Source organism: Dermacentor silvarum, chromosome 3, assembly GCF_013339745.2.
Source record: "Dermacentor silvarum isolate Dsil-2018 chromosome 3, BIME_Dsil_1.4, whole genome shotgun sequence".
NCBI lineage: Eukaryota > Metazoa > Arthropoda > Arachnida > Ixodida > Ixodidae > Dermacentor > Dermacentor silvarum.
Genome location: NC_051156.1, coordinates 122,718,904 through 122,733,898, shown reverse-complemented (window position 1 = coordinate 122,733,898; position 14,995 = coordinate 122,718,904). Strand labels below are relative to the sequence as shown.

Here is a 14,995-nt window from a genome sequence, read left to right as displayed (position 1 = left end):
TCCGCTTCGACGTCGTCACCATCGTCGTTCTCGTCGTCTTCAACTTCACAAGGCAGCGGCAACAATCTCGCTGTCTGTTAGGTCAGGAGATGTTGCCACGTCACTGTCTAGGTCATGAAAGGATTCAAACTGCAGAGGCTCGGTACTACCTTGACGCTCCAACACCTCTGTGAGCAGGCGATCACAGTCGTCGGCAGTCTCTTCGTTTTCGCCAGTGCTCACGCGCACACCGAACTTTGCTCGAGCGAAGCAGTTCTCCACTGTGGCGGACTCCAGCTGCTGCCACGAGTAGGCTAGGAGGTGTATTGCACCTAACATGTCGATGGAGTACGTCTTGCCGCACTCCATTGTGAGCAGCATTCTGTGCAGCAAGTTCTTTTTGTACAAATGCTTAACTGAGCGAATGATGCCCTGGTCGAGGGGCTGTGCAAGCGCCGTGGTGTTCGGCGGCAAGAAGAAGAGTTCGATTGCGCTCAAGTTATTGAGTGCAACGTGTGACGACGCATTGTCGAGCACAAGGAGAACTTTTCTTTTTTCTCCCGCAAAACGGCGATCCAGAAGCCGGATATATTCTTCGAAAAGCTTTGAAGTCATCCACGCTTTTGTGTTGCTTCGGTATATGACGCCCGAGGGCAGGTGGGCGCCTTTAAAGCACCTCGGTTTCCCAAACCGGCCGATAACAAGCAGTGGTAGCTTTTAAATTCCTGTCGCATTGACCGTGAAAGCAAGTGACAGCCTTTCTTTGGCATGCTTGCCACGAGTGCAATTTTCGCCCTTGAACGCCACCGTTCCATTGGGCAGAACTAGGTAGAATAGTGCCGACTCGTCCAAGTTAAAAACGTCTTCCATGGCGTAGTTGGCTAGAGTCGCCGGCAGTGGCCCATTCTGCCATTCTGCGGCACCTTCGTGGTCCGCATGTGCTGCCTCTCTGCACACCACCCTCGCACTTACGTTGTGGTGCACTTTAAACCTTGCTAGCCAACCGTTGCTGCAAGAAAAGTTACTGCAGTTCATTTGACTGACAAATATTTCTGCCTTTTGGCGAGTAGGGGGCCGCTGACTGGCAAGTTCTGCGCCCTGGCTTTTTTCAGCCATAAAACCAAAGCCTCTTCAACCTCGGGAAAGGCTGATCCCCTCAAGCGGCACCTCTTAATGTTGGATGCAGCACCACTCCTTAGCTTTTCTCGTACATTCCATATGCCACAAACTGTTGTTAAAGGCAGTCCACATGCACGCGCGACGGCGGTCTTCGTTGTTCCATTTTCAATACTACGAAGAATGTCCAACTTTTCCTTCACGGATAGCACGCGATTCTTTTGTCCAGGTTTTGGCATCACTCCCTTTCTCCAGACGAAGAAATATTCTGTCGATGATGAGCAACCACGAATGACACCACTATGCACGCAACACTCCTAGGACGAAGTCACACGCATGATGAAAAATCCAGTCGCCACTGAACGACCACGCACGATCGTTACCACGTCGATGACACACGTGGAATGCGATGACACACGTGCAATCCAGTTGCGAAGGAGCAGCAGTATGAGCAGGTCGCAGCACGAGAGTGATAGTTGTGGCGATGGGGCTTTTGGCTATGCTGTGGCTGCGCTCTCCGTGTTTGGCGACCCGATCTAGAGGAGGAAGCCCAATCTCCATCACCATCACCAACATGGCGCCGTCGATACGCAGCGTCGATCGGTGCCTCAAAGTAACGAATGACATGCGGTTTCCACGTTTCTTTTTCAAAAGCAAAAAAAAAAAAAAAAAAGCATTTGCGGCGCAACATGCTGTTCGCCATTACTGCGACTTAGTGAAAATGGTACGCGCTAACTGGTACGCATTCTACGAGCCACTACGCCGTAAGTGGTCAGTCAATACATTGGTTTCAATGGGGGCTCGGCCGGGGAACTGTAGCAACTACGTGTTAACCGTGATTACGTCGTAAGCGGGTACGTATTGCCACCTGTAGGTAGTGGGTCGAGGGCAAGAGTGGGTCGAGCCCAAGAGAAGAAAGAAGACCGCGTGCCCCCTTCTCTGCTCGAGCCAGCCCCGACGGTCACGTCTTCCGAGAGCCAGCTGCTCTACGGGTTATTAAACCTTCAAGTCTACTTCTAGAGGCTCGTGACAGTATTAACGAGGTTTTACTGTAGTGGGCATTTATTACGCAGATCTTCCTCATCTGTATGTTATCCTCATCATCCACACACTTTTACCTATCCTCCTCTTCGCCTGTATATGTGATCATCATCGCATATGTGCTGCGCTGGTTCGGTGACGAGCTCCCGAACCTAAAAAACGTCGTCCCACCCGAGACGTCACAGGTGGTAGAATGTGCTCTTTGATCCTATGTCCTCTGGCCGTCCGGTCGGGTACCCCCTAGAGCTTCGTTCAGGTCGCCGCTTGCGCCCACTGTCAGCCAACATGCCTCAGACCGTGCAGCCTGGCGCCTCTATTGCCACCATTCCGACATCGCAAGTGCCTCCTTCCTTTATCATCACCAGCCCCCAGCGTGACCCCCATCTCTTCGCTGGTCTTCGGGGAGAGGATGTGGAAGACTGGTTGGACGATTATGAGCGAGTCAGTTCCGCCAATCACTGGGATGATGTTCACAAACTCCGCCATGTCTCCCCTCTACCTGTCTGGTGTGGCGAAGACGTGGTTCTTCAACCACGATACCGACTTGACCAACTGGACTCACAGCACCAGCTTCGTGAAGTGTTCGGCACGCCGGCCGTTCGGTTCACTCTTACCAAAAAAAAAAAATCCTCGATGCTCGCAAACACCTGGGCGAGTTGTACACCTCCTACATCGAGGACGTCCTTGCACTCTGCCAACGTGTGAATTCGTCAATGTCGGAGTCAGACAAGGTACGCCACATTCTCTAAGGCATTGGAACTCTCAACTTCAATGCCCTCGCCACCAAGAATCCGGCTACCATCGCTGACGTCATCACCACTTGTCAGCGCCTCGATGAGCTCGAGTCTGTTCACATACAGCCCGACTTTAACGATGCACATTCTGCGGTGGACAATGATCTACGTACACTGATACGCATGCTCATACGCAAAGAGTTGCAATCGATGGGCTTACCCTCACCTTCAACGTGTCCCAGCCAGCCTTATGGTGCATCATTGCGTAACGTTATCAGGGAAGAACTGGCGTCCTTGACCTGTGCTGTGCCAGTACAAGCCCCTGTCCCCTCACACACTACGGACTACCGACATACGCGCAAGTTGCTGCCCAAGCCACTCGGCTACGTCGCTTCTCCGTTGCCATTACCAACTTATGCGTCGGTTGCTACTGCGCCCACAGTTAACTTCCCTTCATCGGCCCACCTGACCTCACTGTCACCCGGTACACCAAACACCCCCTACTACCCACCTTGGCGTCCGTCTCGTCCTACGTGCTATTATTGCGACTATCGTGGCCGCATATCACATTTTTAAGTGCCAGCAAGACGAGCGTCGGGGCTACGAGATGTGTGAGCGCGATTTTTATAGTGAGGCCTCTTTCTTACCAAGGGCGGCGTTACTCTTCACCTTCACAGCGCTCTCTATCTCCACCCGCATTACCTGAGGCATGAGGCGCTTTCTGTTCAGCCAGACGCCGTTCCCCAACGCCCTTCGGCCGTTCATCGTCACCACTTCGGCCTGCCTCCACTTACCTCTACCGTTCGCCCGGAAAACTAAGCGATGCAGTTTCCGGAGGAAAAACTGCATACGCAAACAGGACTGAAAATCCTCCAGCGCGCCCATCCAATATGATAAGAGTGTATGTCGAAGGGGTGCCCGTGGATGCTTTAATGCATACTGGTGTGGCTTTGTCTGTTATGAATGCTCATTTGTGTTCCTGTCTAAAGAAAGTTATGACGCCTTACGATGGTCCCACGCTCGTTGCAGCCGAAGGGAACACCATTCGACCTTCTGCCTTTTGTACTGCGCATGTACTTATCGAAGACATTCTCCGCCACATACAGTTTGCTGTGCTATACCCGTGCTCTCACCAGCTGATTTTGGGATAGGATTTTCTATCTTCCGCATCTGCTGCTATTTGTTGTGGGCAGTGTGTGGTATACCTTACCGACACCAAACACTTGCTTGGCGAAGAAATCCACAAGCCATTTCACCTGACTGCTGCAAAAGGTACGGAACCATTCCCAGGACGAAACAAGTTGTTACCCTCCTATCCAATGACATTGACTATGGTGACCATGGTCTTGGTGTTCCCTTCTTCCCGTTGGCTTACCAAAGGCATAGCATTTCCATCAAGAGTGTTCGATTCCACCATGTATCTGCACTGGTCACTGCCAAGAAGAAAACACAAGAAAAAATCCTACTTCCGCAAGACACATCCGTTGCCTGCATCGCCGATCTGGAGCCTGTCTGCGTCATGCCACTTACACCAGTTTCATCTGGGCACCCATCTTCTGGTGATTCTTCGGCCGCCAGCCTTACAGCAGTCATCAGCACTGACTTGAAACCCACGCAGACACAACAGCTGCTGGCTTTGTTGAAAAAGCACGCTAACTCTTTTGACGTCTATTCGTCGACCTTGGGCCAAACCGTTGCAGAGCATCGCATTCTGTCATACGGCACATCCATCGTGTCGCGCCGCCCATACCGTGTGTCTCTAGCCGAGCAGAAAATCATCGAAGACAACGTCGCCGACATGCTGGAACGCAAGATAATTCAGCCCTCGGCTAGTTCTTGGTCGTCTCTTGTTGTCTTGGTCCGCAAAAAAGATGGCTCCGTGCGCTTTTGCATAGATTACCAGGCGCTCAATAAGATAACTCAAAAAGATGTCCACCCTATGACCCGCATTGAGGACGCCCTTAATTCCTTCCAAGGTGCGGAATACTTTTCCAGCCTGGATCTGCGTTCCGGCTACAGTAGCCGACCGATTTTCCGGACTTCGCGGGGACTGAGAAATAGTCGAAAAAATCGAGCAGTCCGAAAAACCAAACAGTCCGAAAAACTCGCCCCCCCCCCCTCCAAGAGAGAAAAAATTGAGGCTTCGAGCGGCTTAAGAAAAATGTCGCAGTTTCGCCTAAGAGGCGGAACATCAATTGCGCTAGCAAATTAATAGACAGCGATACGAAGTAAGGATGTTAGTTTTATTGGCCGTATACAGTTGTAAATATGCGCTTACTAACTAAATAAGCACGGTGTCACGCGCGCACAGGTTACATGAACACAGCTCGCTCGATGACCGCGGGCAAATTGACCTTTGCGCTGTCTATTCTCTCGCTTCAACGCGAACGTCGAAAAGAAGAAGAAAAAAAAACAGCGCATACGAAGCTACTGGCACTCGGCACACGCTCTTTGTACCCATCGCAGATCGCTTTCAAGATACGGTGCTTGCGCAGCAGCTCCGTCGGCAGCAGCTGCAAGAGCTGAAAGCAACTCCCCACCGTCTCCGTCGCCTTCTCCCCGTGCCCAGCGAGCAAACGAAGTCCGCGCGCCCCCGACCGGTCTTCCTCTCTAGCGTGCGCGAGATTAAATTGCTGTAGCCAGCTGACCCTCGCAAGCTTTCACCCGCACACAGCGTACGGCGCAACCGAAACTTTAACAATAAAAACCCGGATTCCGCTTAAGTGATTATGACGATAGTGCTGAGCTGACCGAAAAAAAAAAAAAAAGCAAGTGCCGCTTTTTGGAACGTTTTGTCGGCCAAGGAAGAGCGGGCATGGCCTTGGAGACAGGAGGATAGCGTGCGTGTCCTAGTCTTGAAGGCTATACAGGGGGGCACTGGAAGCCAAGCCCGGCCAAGCCAGCAGAAAATCCAACATGGCGGCTTCCAAGATCGGGTAGCGTGGCTCGGAGCGAGCGATTTAATCGGGAAAATCGAACAATGGCACCTAGATTCGTCCGAAAAATCTGTCGCGAAAATGCATTAGCTCTTTGGGAATCCTGTGACATCTATGAAGTCCGGAATATCCAACAAGTCTGAATTTTTGGAGTCCGAAAAATCTGTCGGCTACTGTATTGGCAAATCCCCATGCACGAAGACGATAAAGAAAAAACATTGTTCGCACCCCCGATGAACTGTACGAGTTCAGCGTAATGCCTTTCAGGCTCTGCAATGCGCCTGTGACTTTTGAGCGCATCATTGACACCGTGCTGCATGGCCTGAAATGGAAGACCTGCCTTTGTTACCTGGACGATATTGTCATTTTTTTATCCTCATTTTCTCAGTACCTGCAACACTTGGATGAAGTTCTGACGTGCCTCGCCCGCGCTGGTGTTCAGCTGAACACCAAGAAATGCTGTTTCGCCAGCAAAGTCATTAAGATCCTGGGTCATGTCGTGAGCAGGGATGGCATTCAGCCGGACCCTGACAAGATTGCTATAATCCTTCGCTTTCCTCGTCCTGACAGGCCCAAAGACTTGCGCAGTTTCCTTGGCCTCACCTCTTATTTCTGTCATTTTATACAGAACTTTGCCTCCATCGCAGCTCCATTACACAGGCTACTAGCTTCCAGTGTACCCTTTCTGTGGTCCCAGGAATGCGAATTGGCATTTGCACGCTTGAAAGATGCCCTCACGTCTGCACCTGTGCTTTGCCATTTTGATGAGGCCACACCGACTCTCCTACACACAGACGCTAGCGGCCGCAGTATAGGTGCTGTTCTTTTGCAACGCGACAACCCTTCGCGAGAGAGAGTAACTGCATTCGCCAGCCTAGACTCAGCGCTTTCGAAAAGAACTATACGATCACTGAACAAGAGTGCCTGGCTGTTTGGTCGATACAGAAGTTTCACCCTTATCTCCACGGCCGTCATTTCACCATCGTTACGGACCACCACGCCTTACGCTGGCTTTCCACACTCAAGAACTTGTCTGGACGCCTGGGTCGCTCGATTTTATGCCTCCAAGAGTATGATTTCGAAATCATTTACAAGTCTGGAAGGAAACACCAAGACCCCGACGCTCTTTGTCGTTGCCCGCTTCTTATGGCCCCGCTCGATGCCACTGCAATCACTTTGCATGTCACCAGTTCGACCAACACTTCTACGGTTTTCTCCCTAGCCTCAATGTACCAACTACCTTTAGACGACGATTAGCCACTTGCCTCTTGTCAGCTGGCTAACCCGTACTGTCAACGATTCATCAATCACCTCTCTGGCGCACCTCCGTCGCCAACTCGCTCACTTTAGGATGGACGATGGCGTGCTGTATCGCCGTATTTACCACCCTGACGGGCTACGCTGGGTGCCAGTTCTACCACGATCTCTTCAACTTCGTGTCCTGAATGCCTTTCATGATGATATAACAGCTGGCCACCTTCATAAAACCTATGACCGCATTCGAAGTCGTTTCTATTGGCCAGGCCTTTTTGGTAGCGTCGCGAGATACGTCGGTTCCTGCTCTCCCTGCCAGCGTCGCAAACTCCCAGCATTTGCTCCTGCCGGCCAATTACAGCCGATTCCGTGCCCCACAGTGTCATTCGAGGTTATTGGGATCGATCTTTACGGGCCCCTTCCGGTCACTACTGCCGGCAATTGATGGATAGTGACTGCCGTCGACTATCTGACGCGCTGCGCTGAGACAGCTTCTGTGCTTACTGGCTCCGCTTCGGAAGTTGCTTACTTCGTTCTTGAAACCATTATTCTATGACATGGTGCTCCTCACGTACTGCTCAGTGACCGTGGAAAGGCGTTCCTTTCACAACTGCTAAACGAAGTTCTTCGAGCCTCCGGCACCGCCCACAAGACAGCTTCTAGCTGTCACCCTCAGACTAACGGCCTGACCGAGCGGTTCCATCGCACACTTGCCGACATGATCGCCGCTTATATTCAATCAGACCTCAAATACTGGGATGTCCTCTTACCTTTCGTCACTTCACTATCGCCTATAATACGGCCGTGCAGCGCACAACTGGGTACTCGCCATTTTACCTCATTTATGGACGCTCCCCTACTTTCTTTCTGAACGCATTCTTCACCTCCAAGGCTAATTCATCTCTATTCGCTCCCCCACCCCATCATGCGAAGAATACGTTTCCCGACTCGACCACCGTTGCCAGCGTGCTCACCTGAACACAGAGGCCAGACAACAAGACCGAAAAAATATTTACGATGTATGCCATCGCATTGTATCTTTTCGACCTGGTGACGAGGTCCTGCTCCTGACTCCGTTCGCACCACTGGTTTGTGCGAAAAATTCCAGCCACGGTTCATCAGGCCGTACATAGTCCTTGGACAGACTTCGCCTGTCAACTATCGCGTAACTCCTTCTGACGCAAACCAAAATTCCCAAACATGGTGGGGGGCCTTTTGAGTGTCCAATTCCAATTTAACAGAAGTGGTTAAAAAATGGAAGCCTCCGACTGGAACCAGTGTTTCGACAAGTCACTTGAAAACGTTCACTCAGTCACTGAAACGTTCACTCCAGCTGGAGGTTTACCTTTTTCGACCATTGCCGATTATTTCAAGCCTCCATCTCCTTCTGAACATCTGTCTCGTTTTTATTCCAATGTAGAAGCGCAAGAATAGCATGTCACAAAATTGCGACAACTGCCTTGAAAAGGATAAAGGTTACATGATGCATGCATAAAACAGTGCAATAAGTCAGACATGGAGAGAAGTGCGTGAGCACAGAGGTAGCAGGACGGTCATGCGATAAGTACAAAGTATTACGAGAAATCTACATGCAATGCAAGGATTCTTATGCCGAGCAAGACAACTGTATAAAGACACATTTTTAAAAACCTTATAATTTCATTTAAAAATTTGTTCTTCAGACAATAAAAACAAACGAACAATAAAATATATGCACCCTTGCATAACTGGAAGTTCTAGTACTTGCAGCAAAAGAACAGAAATGGCACATATATGTACACATACATTTCACATAATGTATATCTTGGTAATTCGATGTTACAATGCATAAAATGTTCGTACCATGCTGTAACAAGGTGAGGACTTAGCACATTTTTGCGGGACTGCTCAATTTATGCCTGTGATGAGGTGACTGAGACCTTCTTGTATTTGCCTGGGCATTGTGCACATACATGAGTTGCACTTCCACTTCTCGAAATCTGTTTTCCCTAGGTACTGTGGAGGCAGACACGCTTTGCTATGTTTTTCCCTAGCTGAGCTGCATTGTGCAACAGCGGATAAATACTCGGGAAAGAGCTCTCCACTCATGTTTCGTGGTGTCGTGCCAAAGCTCTATGTTCATGACTGCAAGGTTCTCGGTTCAAATTGCGTGCTTATCTTTTTTTAACTATTTCTGCTTCATTATATCATTTCCCCCTTTGCCTTCTGCAGCAGATTTTCTTTTTCATATGATTAACCACGGGGTCTGACACAGAGGGTCCCTGCCGAGGAGAGCAAAGTGACTTGGCGCGATGGGGGAGGGGCGTCTTAAGTAGATGCCGCTTTAGCGTCTGCAGACCAATGAATAATGACATGTTACCATAATTTTGTTTTATTGCAAAATATCCATTTGCAATTTATACTAAAGCTCATGTTCATAGCTGGGTAGAGCATACGCAGAGTGGGCCCATGAGGCCCGTACTGTCAAGATCGCCTCCTGTCGCTGGCAACTCTGGCAATGGCAGAGCCACCTAAGTCACTCTGTGAAGTGGCAAACCTTATGTTACGAGTGCCCCAGAGACACAGACCACCACTGATGACAAACTGCCACTTCGCTATTAAGGACTTTGTATCTCCCGCCATAGCCTGTTTGGATGAAAGTTTAAGTGGCAGTTTAACGGAGCAAAGCGTGTCGTTCTTCGTTGTGCCTACGTTAATGCACATTAGAAGCAAGAGTCTCCACCAAGAAGACTCCAGATTGCTCTCTGGGGACTTTCTGGCTCTGGCAAATATGAGAAACAAGCTCTCATATGAGATAGTATAGTGCTAACAAGATGCACCCACACAAACAAAAATTGCCCGCTCTTTTCGCTCACCTGCAGAGGATATTAAGTAAAAGACTTTATGTGCACTAATCACATACAGCACATAAGCAAATATTTGCGTCACTGTGGTCATATACAAACATCTGTTGAAACTTGTGATTACCCTGCATGTTTAAAAAAATCACACCTGAACAAAAGTGTACAATTTACCTCTTAACCCTTTGCAGCCATAAGGATTTGCTCCCCTTCCGGTCATTGTGGTCAAGAACTCTTTCACATGCCTTGAACGCATCGCACAAGGAGCTTTAAGTGAAAAAACACATAGTAGAGAAATATTTCAGAAAAATTTTATCTTTCCTAATGTCTCCAGCTAGCATCCCATAGTGAGTAATCACCACATGAACTATTTTCCTTAAGTTTGTCATCACTTCTTCAATGCTCTCATCAGTGAAAATTTGCTGGTTGACCAAAAGTGACATGTATTCTTTGTTAGAACTAAAATTATTTTCAGATTCACTAAGATCATCAGAGTAGAGCACTGCACGGGCTCCGAAAGCCCAGGCCCGGCCCGTGGGCCGGGCCGGGCCAGGCCGGGCAATTTTTTCACAGGCTCGGGCACGGCATGTGCTTTTTGACCCGGGCCCGGGCCGGGCTCGGGTTTTTTGATGCGGGCCCGGGCCGGGCTCGGACTTTCAGGTGGTGTGCATGTAATGTGCAGCGAGTTATCCTCGTGCTTCTCGACTCTGAAAAACATGTCTTTGTAGCGCCTAGCGACGCTGCTGAGCGGGAGCGCTAGGGTCGGCGCTATCGGCCGGCTGCGACTGACGAGAAAATAAAGTTGGGCGGCGCGTGCCAGCGGCGCAAGCACGGCACGCGCTAGTCCGTTCTGAAAACCTGCTAAGCTGCTGCTCTTGCTCTGCCGATCCGCTGCGACGCCTCGGTTCTCGACAGTGGTGACTCCGGCCTAAGGAATGACCGACCCCAGCAACCTCCTGCCCTCAGGTAACCTTCCGCCTGACGCTACCTCGCGCCCACGGGACGTCGCAGCTCTACAGCTCCACCTGCCCACGTTCTGGCACAAGAACCCGGAGGTTTGGTTCGCCCAGGTCGAAGCCATCTTCGATCTGCACCACATCACCTCGAAGACTTCGCGGTTTCGCCACTTACTTTGCAACCTGTCTTCTGAGGTGGCTCAAGAAGTGGCGGACGTTATCGCGGCACCTTCGAGTGATGTCCCATACCAGCAACTGAAGCAGAGTATTTTAGAACGCACGACGGCGTCTGAGAGCGCACACCTCCAGCAGGTGCTCACCTCCGAGGACCTTGAAGATCGCCGCCCTTCCCAACTGCTCAACAGCATGCGACAGCTCCTGCGCACAAGCAACGTCGACTCGAACAGTGCGCTGTTGAGGGAGCTCTTCCTGCAGCGCTTACCACAGTCCACCCGCCTTGTTTTGGCCGCTACAGAGGACTTGACCCTCGACCACCTCGCCCAGCTCGCTGATCGCGTCCACGACACGACTTCTCCTTCAGTCGCCGCCCTCTCAGCCACGTCACAGTCCGCAATCATGGCCCGCTTAGAGTCCCGGATCGACCAGCTCGCCGTTTCCATCGACGCTCTCCGGACGTCCTCTCATGACCAGCGCGGCTCTACCTCATGTCCCAGCCGCCGTCCCTCTTCTCATCTGCAATTTCCTTGTCTCCCGAAGCGGACGCTGCTTTCAGGGCTGCTAAACAAGCCGTCGCTGATGCGGTACTTCTCGTACACCCGAGAACTAACGTGCCAACCCGCATCATGGTGGATGCTACCAGTGTGGCCATCGGCGCTGTTCTCCAGCAGAAAATCAACTCCGAGTGGCGCCCACTGGGTTTCTTCTCTCGGAAGCTCCAACCTGCCGAGACTCGCTACAGCGTTTTCGGCCGCGAGCTGCTCGCCATCTACTCCATCATCCAGCACTTTCGGCACTTCTTGGAGGGCCAGCCATTTTATATTCTAACGGATCATAAGCCTCTGGTGTATGTCTTCCGTACAAAACTCTTCCAAATACGCCGCACGTGAACTTCGTCAACTGGCCTATATATCGGAGTTCACCACGGATATCCGGCACATCAAAGGCACCGACAACGAGGCAGCTGACGCACTTTCACAATTCACCTCCCTTGGCACTTCTACATCGACTGTGAATTGGGAGGGTCTAGCTCGTGCACAGATAGAAGACCCCGAGCTGCAAGCGCTGCGTGACCATCCCTGTTCCCTCCGTCTACAACTCGTTCCTCACCCATTTGTGCCTGGCTCCCTCTGGTGCGACATGTCAGCGGCTACACCTCGCCCCTTCATTTCGGCTGCCTTCCGTCGTGCGGTGTTCCAATCACTTCATGACATCTGCCATCCCAGCATCCGAGCCACGCAGCGCCTCGTTACACAGCAGTATGTCTGGCCAAGCATCAACACCGATGTTTGCCAGTGGGCCCGCTCGTGCCTCGCATGCCAGACCGCCAAAGTGACCCGCCACACGAAGACTCCCACACAGTCGTTCTTGCCCCCTGGCTGCCGCTTTGACCACGTCCATCTTGATTTGGTTGGACCACTTCCTCACTCTCACGACTGTCGCTACATTCTCACAATGATCGACCGCTTCACTCGGCCCGAAGCCGTGCCCATTCCAGACATCACTGCGGAAACAGTCGCCAAAGCCTTCGTTTCAGCATGGGTTTCCCGCTTCGACTGCCCAGCATTGTGACAACTGATCGCGGCCGGCAATTTGACTGCACACTCCTTCACTTCGCTCAACGGCCTGCTTGGCACTAAGCACTGCCGTACCACTGCATATCATCCCTGTGCCAACGGCATGGTTGAGCGACTCCATCGCCAGCTCAAGGCTGCACTCACTGCGCGTCTGGATCGAGAGCACTGGGTCGACCACCTTCCTATGATGCTTCTCGGCCTACGTGCCGTCCTTCGTCGCGACCTTGGCTGTTCAGTGGCCGAACTCGTCTACGGTGCACCCCTGCGGCTTCCTGGAGACTTGTTTGTTTCTTCGGCCCCCTCGCCCCAGCCGCTACAGTACCTCCAACGCCTACAGGACTGCATTCAGCACCTGCGCCCCATACCGCCTCGATCATCGGACCACAGCATCTTTGTGCACCCGGACCTTGCGTCCTCGTCCCACGTCTTCCTCCGACGAGACGCTATCAAGGCGCCTCTTACACCCTCCTACGACGGACCGTACCGTGCCCTCCACAAGACGCAGAAGTCCGCCACCATCCTATTGAATGTCCGCGAAGAAGTCGTTTCGCTGGACCGCCTCAAACCAGCCTACGTCGAAACGCCTCCCAAGGAGCTCTCCGCGGATGTCGCTGGCGCACACCGTCGATATGCTTGACACCAAGACAGCCTCATCTCTGCCTCGTCGACGAGTACACCTTCGCCGTTCCGTCTAGGCGGGGGGCCCTGTAGCGCCCACCGACGCTGCTGAGCGGAGCGCTAGGGTTGGCGCTCTTCGGCCGGCGCCTTGGGGCCGGCTGCGACCGACAAGAAAAATAAAGTTGGGCGGCGCGTGCCAGCGGCGCAAGCACGGCACGCGCTAGTCCGTTCTGAAAACCTGCTGAGCTGCTGCTCTTGCTCTGGCGCTCCGCTGCGATGCCTCGGTTTTCGACATCTTTTTCGGTCTCGGGCCGGTTTCGAGCCGGGCTCGGGCCTAAGGTAAAGGGGTGGCAGGCCGGGCCGGGCGGGTAACGTAGATTATTTCCGGGCCCGGGCTGGGTCCGGGTCTCGCCACACAACTTTTGGTCGGGCTCAGGCCGGGCAGCCCAACGTAAGAACGGGCCCGGGCTGAAAAAATCGGCCCGTGCAGTGCTCTACATCAGAGTACTTTCCATTAAAAGCATCGTGAAAAAAAGTGTCATCCTCAATGCTCTAATCCACAAAAAGCACTGACAAAGTTCAAGGTTAACTCCTTAAAGGGTGCCACTTAAAGTGCTGTCCTCATATTCAGATGCTGCAAAGTGCAATTATGAGTAGCTGGAAAAGTTTCCAAAATGTGCCAGAATGCACAAACAAAGAAAAAAAGTGCGTGCAAGCATGTGCTCACCATACATTTCCTGATACCTGACTACAAAGGGTTAGAACAGATGTTTGTTGCACTAGCTTACCAAAAACTAACGAAAGATATAAAGTACTTACGACGCAAGTGGAATGTCACAGGCCAACACCAAATTCTCAATGGTGCTTGAAGGTTCACCCATGGATACCGTGAACAGATCAGCTCAAGTCACTGTGAAAAAGCAGCAAAGTAAATGTGCACTGTGTGATGCTGTCTGGCCACCCAGAGCACAATTTAGTTCACTGCAAGTAATTGGCCAATTGAGGAAACACATACCACTGGAAGTTTTCCATTTTGAAGGAATACTGACAGAATTTTTGTCTTGTCTTAATCACTTTATTGAATAGCCGCCAACACAGTAATTACCATGGAACCTGAATTCTCCGAAAGTGCAATAATTACGCTACCATTATTAATGAGACCATTTCAAAACGTACACCAGAGCAGCATAGCTTGGGATGTGAAAGCAGTAAAAGTTCTCAAAACTTGCTGGTTAAGCCTTTGTTTCCTTTAAAATGCAATGTAGTAATTCTTTACTGATAAACAATTAACCACCCAAACATACATTGTCAAAACACACATCATGGTGAACTGGTTTGGAACCTTCAGGCAATGCCGCCACCCATTCTTCATTTTATTGCGACAGCAGTTAAAAGCTCACAATTGAGTTTGCTGTGTCTGCCTGTCCATCTTTTCCATTATGCCTTTGCCATCGTTGTCACGATTAAGTCGTTGCCAAGGCCAACTCCTCGTTGTCAGCTGCACCCTTGCCACATGGCAAAGAACATGCACATGCCACTGCAGACGACATCCATATGGCAATCTGGAGTTGGGACCCCAATGTGGACATTGTGGCACTGCCAGAATGTGGATTCTGCTACAACAGCAGATCTTATTTCTGTTTAACAAGCAAAATTGTGCACCATAAATCTAGCAGTTTCACGAAAACTCGCATATGCCATCTTTGATGAAAAGTTTAATGCTGTTATCGATGCATTTAGTGACTTTACCAGCTAACTGACAAGCCT

General features: G+C 51.1%; 1 protein-coding gene across 2 annotated transcripts in view; it reads right to left on the bottom strand.

The window, feature by feature from the left end:
* Positions 1 to 14,139, bottom strand: part of LOC119445754 (uncharacterized oxidoreductase TM_0325-like) — a 246,251-nt gene extending 232,112 nt beyond the window's left edge. Inside the window, exon 1 of one of the 2 annotated variants that reach the window (XM_049663602.1) lies at positions 14,048 to 14,139. The gene's annotated coding sequence lies outside the window, so the exon portion shown is untranslated. The remainder of the gene's footprint in view (positions 1 to 14,047) is intronic. The other variant, XM_049663601.1, reaches the window with a different exon arrangement.
* Between the last annotated feature and the right edge of the window lie 856 nt (positions 14,140 to 14,995).